Below are 5,012 nucleotides of genomic sequence, written 5' to 3' on the forward strand. Positions count from 1 at the left end.
GAAACAAAACATATCAAAATAAAATATAGATTACATGGAAAAACAAAAAAAAATAAATAAATAAACATATTAGAAATGTTGCCACGAAAATTAAACAAATACTTTTAAGTTGCAGTATTAAAATAAAGCTAATTCAAAAATAATTATTATTATTGGAATAGTATATACATAATTGCATTGACAATTAAATTTATGTTATAAAAGTTTAAACTTACTAAAATTGGAAAAAAAGCTAAAAACAAGTATTAAAAAACTAATAAAATTGACAAAAGCACAAAACATAATTACTAAATCAGACTAAAATTAAAATGAAGACTGAAAATATAAAAATAAAGCTAATTCAAAATATTAATTCATATTGTAATAGCATATAAATTATGGTCTTGACAATTAAACAAACACGCTTAAGTTAAATAGAAATATAAAAAGTAATACAACTAACAAAAGCACATAACAAAATTATTAAAATGTACACTAAAATTAAAATGAAAACTGAAAATATAAAAAATAACCCCATTTCAAAATATTAATAATATAATAGTATATACATAATACTAAAATAACACTAATCAAACACTAATCAAAATTGTATGTGTAACACAAAAGAAGATTTTTATACAATGAAAGTGAATGGGGAACAGTGGAAAGCCCTGCTCAGCATTCAGTTTCATTTGGAGAAGAGAAGCTTGGACATTCTGCTAGATAACTCTTTTTTTATTTTTAGCTGAACTGTCCCTTTAACATTGGCCCAGAGGTGAAAAACAGTGTGTATATGTGTGTGTGTCTCAAACAAAGACAAACCCTGAGCACAACAGCATCAAGGCACTTACCAAGATTCCATAATCAGACAATTAATCGATCCTTAAACCAACAATTGGTAATAAACAAAGACAGCGTGGGTGGATGGTCAAGACAATGTTGTTAATGAAAATAATTGTTAACTGTTAATGAAATAGATAGAGGATAGAGGAAATAATTAGCAGCAGAGCGAGAGGACAGATAAAGCGGGGGAAGAGGGGAAGGGAGGGGGCCGGCTGTCCGCTGTGGCATGATTGCAGGTAAGAACAGTCTGAAATGTAGGGCAGAACTCTCACAACAATCGCCAACAGCACCATGGGGTGGAAACAAAATGGAGGACTGACATCGAAGATGTGTAAACTGATGTCAGTGTCAGCCGAGTGGAAGATTCACACTGAGGTGCAGGTCTCAGGTTTAGCACTCATTCCCACAAAAACAGAGACAGAACAGGGTGCACACACACACACACACACACACACACGTTTCTGAATGGTGCAGTCAGGAAATATACATGAGAAGAGTATGGGCAGGAAGTGACAGATTTGCTCTGTTCCCACCTCTAGGCGAGCTGCCTATCTAGACGACATTTTAAGAAGCGTTTTTGTCATGTGTACTTCAAAAGAAATATCCATTGCAATGAGCTCTATGAAAATTTTCAGAGATGGTGGGTGGAATAGAAAGAAATGTCAATTGCGTCAGGGTCCTGATCAAACAAAAGGGAAATCAGTTGCCTTGGGAAACAGTCAATTATTCAGTTTAGCTTCATTATACAAAAATATTTGACTTTAGAATGTCACAATGGACCAATCAGAGTTGAGTATTCCAGAGACCTGAGTAATACGTATTTTTTTTAGAACTGAAAAGTACTCAGTATTTGTATTTTTTGTTCATTAGAGTAACTGGCTTAGCAAAAATGGAAACATTAAGTTTTGTCAGAACAGTTTGAAGCAATATTTGCATGGTACGTGTGAGTGAGTGTTAAGGTACGACCACACTGGATATCGTGTTCATTTCCATTTATATCCATGCGTACGTGGGTGAGCGGAAATGCTATCGAATGCAAAGGAGGTTTGCCATGAACCAAAGTTCAAGTTTCTTGAACTCTGATCAGCCAATTCGTATAACAAAAAGGCATTTAACCAATAGAGGATGTGAAGCCACAGATTGACCTCCTGGCTCAATACACGGAATACAAACTTCAAAGTTTAATGGTAATGTGAAAGTAGGGGGGATTTTAACATTCAGATTATAATATTATTTGCGATTTATAAATTATTTAAAACAAAAGCCCGAGAGCATGACATTACACTCTGTTGGCCGCATTCATTGTGAGGTCCGAAATAATTTTGCATACTTAAGGTGTTTTGTAGTTTTTAGTCTGTTTGTTAGCTTTGATTTTATAGTGTACTCTTACAAAATGAATCTACTGTTCAAAAGTTTGAGGTTGGTAGTTTTTTTTTACGTCTTATGCTTTTATTTATTTGATAAAAATACAGTAAAATACAGTAAAACAGTAATATTGTGAACAGTTTAATAGTCTTCTATTTTAATATATTTTAAAAAATTCATAAAATCTGCATAAATAATAATAACAATAATAATGGTAACGGTTTACAATAAGGTTAATTAGTTAACATTCTTTAACTACTTTAGTTAACATGAACTAAGCATGAACAATACTTCTACAGCATTTATTAATCTTAGTTCATGTTAATTTCAACATTTACTAATGCACTATTAGAATCAAAAGTGCTTGTTAACATTAGTTAATGCACTGTGAATTAACATGAACTAACAATGAACGACTGGATTTTCAGTAACTAACATTAACAAAGATTAATAAATACTATAATAAATGTATTCTTCATTGTTTGTTCATGTTAGTTAATAAATTAACTAATATTAACTAATGGAACCTTATTGTAACGTGTTACCGTAATAATAATAATCTTACTGATCACAAACCTTTGAACGTTACTGCATTCACATTTTTGGCCAATAAAATCCTATTTAAAATGAGTATATCCCCTCCTTCTGAAACCATCTTCCATGGACTTACAATAGTAAGCAACAAATAATGTTGATGTTGAATGGCTGTGATGTAATGTCAAGGCTATTGGCTATTTAAAAAAACGATGAGCCTTTCCATATTCCCTGCCCTTACTTCCTGTTTCAACAGGAAATGTGTCAACACTGGAAAGAAAATTGCACTTTTAAGCCATTTTATGGGGTCTTGAAGGCCTAGTATGACCACATTCTCATTACAGTCGCTGCCTATGTAGAGAACAATTCAAATCTGTCACTTAGCCTCGGCAGATAGTCACCAATGTAGACAGTATCAACGAGACAGCTCACTAGGGTTTGGAACAGATTGTTCAAATCATATAGCCATCTGTAGATGCTATGAGGCTGAATTATGCCTGGTTCAAGCTCAGTTCAAGTCTTGCAAAAGTTTGAAACTGAATACTCAAGAGACTGGCAAGAGGACCAAGTACGGCCGAATCTCTGTGATTGGCTGGCTGAACCGAATCAGGCTGCGAGCTGATTGGCACCATAGAGAGAGGCCGCGTGAGTGGAACCGGCTCTGCCTAACAAAGCAGCCATCTTACAGAGCTGCCAACTGCCACCGAACCCTCCCCTTTGGACACGTGCAGACACACCACGGGGAGGGAGTGACTGCTACAGACACCACTGAGCAGCGTCCAAAAGCAGACAACAAAACAGAAGGGATTAAAAAGAAGAATGACGCCACTGGCAGATGACAAATTAGAGAGGAGGGACCAGAGAGTGTGCGGAGGTGGGGGATCTGAGGTAGGCTCAGAACACCTGCGGCTGCTTTTGATGAACACATGACAATTTGGAAGGATATCAACCGAGACGACAGGAACAGATGAAAAAGAGAAAGAACGTGACATGGCAAAAAAGAGAAAGCTTGTAAAAAGAGACACTGAAGCACCTGGAAATGGGAGAGAGCATTTGGCAGGGGGTCAGGCAGTTACCAGCTCTACAAATCGTTACTCTAATCCAAAATAACGTACAGAGAAAACACAGGGGTTAACCTGAAGGAAGGAAGGAAGGTAGGAAGGAAGGAAGGAAGGAAGACAAACAAAAAAGGGTCTGAAAGAAAAAAAAAGGTTTCAAACAGTATGGAGGAGTCGCTTTGGATCTGGAAGGACAGATACAAAATTAATCGCAAACAATAGAGAAATGAATAAATGATGGCGCATGAGAGAGGGTGGAATTGCACAGATGGGTGCGCGTGCCGGCGGAGGATATGGGTTTAGTGGGAGAAATGACTTCCTGTCCAACAGAAAAGTAGAGCGGAGGAGCGCTCGACGTAAAGTGGCTCGTGCGAGTGCGTGCGAATAGAGAATAGAGCGCGTGCACGCGTGCATGTGCCACATTTAGTCGGCGAGCGTGTTTCCCTTGGGGTAGAAGTGATCAGATTAAAGGATGGTTATTAATTTCTCAAATAGACTTAATTGGAACTTTTAGCAGGACAGCTGGTGAAGATCTGCTGTTTTTCCTCAAGTGAGAGTTGCGTGCGTGTGTGCGCGTTTGATATGCATGCATGAGGTCTTCTGTGCACTGGGATTAGTGCGTGGATGCAGGACCGTATGTATGATGGGGCTTGTCGGTGTTATCTGAAACAAGAACCAAATCTGGAAGGAGGTTCGGTAATAAGCCAGAGAAAGCAAGAGAGAAAACGAGAGAGAGAAAGGTAAAGAGAGAAGGAGGGATATAAACATCAAACATGAGCACTACACAAGGTGCTGGATTAGGAGAGGGGGATGAGGGAAGGAAAGGAAACGGAAAAGGAAGTGGGGGAGGAAGAGGAAGAGGAAGAGAAGGAGGAGGAGGAGGGCGGGGCGAGCTGTGTTTTTTATGTTCATTGTGGTCTTTACCTTTTTGGTCCACTTCTATTCAAGCATCGGAAAAAAGAGAGAGAAGACAGAGAGAGCAAAAGAAAGAGCGAAAGAGAGAGAGAGTGAAGATAATGAAAGAAAAAACAGGTGCAGGAAAAAAGAGAAAATTGAGATTAAATAAAAGGCTATCCTTTCTCAAATCACGTCATTCTGTCAGTGTGATGTAGGCTCTTTACAGAGAGGATGACTCGAGTGAGTAATGAGAGGGGAGAATGGCCTCAACTGCTTTTCACAAAGTTTCGCAAAACCCCTTCCAGTCTTCCTGTCACATGACACACATACACTTCC

The 5,012-nt window shown here is 37.8% G+C and overlaps 1 protein-coding gene across 1 annotated transcript in view; it reads right to left on the minus strand.

Annotated features, from left to right (window-relative positions):
- Positions 1 to 4,762, minus strand: part of LOC107744977 (adhesion G protein-coupled receptor L1-like) — a 22,849-nt gene extending 18,087 nt beyond the window's left edge. The window contains exon 1 of the mRNA XM_016558811.1: positions 4,704 to 4,762. The gene's annotated coding sequence lies outside the window, so the exon portion shown is untranslated. The remainder of the gene's footprint in view (positions 1 to 4,703) is intronic.
- Between the last annotated feature and the right edge of the window lie 250 nt (positions 4,763 to 5,012).

This window comes from Sinocyclocheilus rhinocerous, unplaced genomic scaffold, assembly GCF_001515625.1.
Source record: "Sinocyclocheilus rhinocerous isolate Xijiao unplaced genomic scaffold, SAMN03320098_v1.1 scaffold1219, whole genome shotgun sequence".
Taxonomy (NCBI): domain Eukaryota; kingdom Metazoa; phylum Chordata; class Actinopteri; order Cypriniformes; family Cyprinidae; genus Sinocyclocheilus; species Sinocyclocheilus rhinocerous.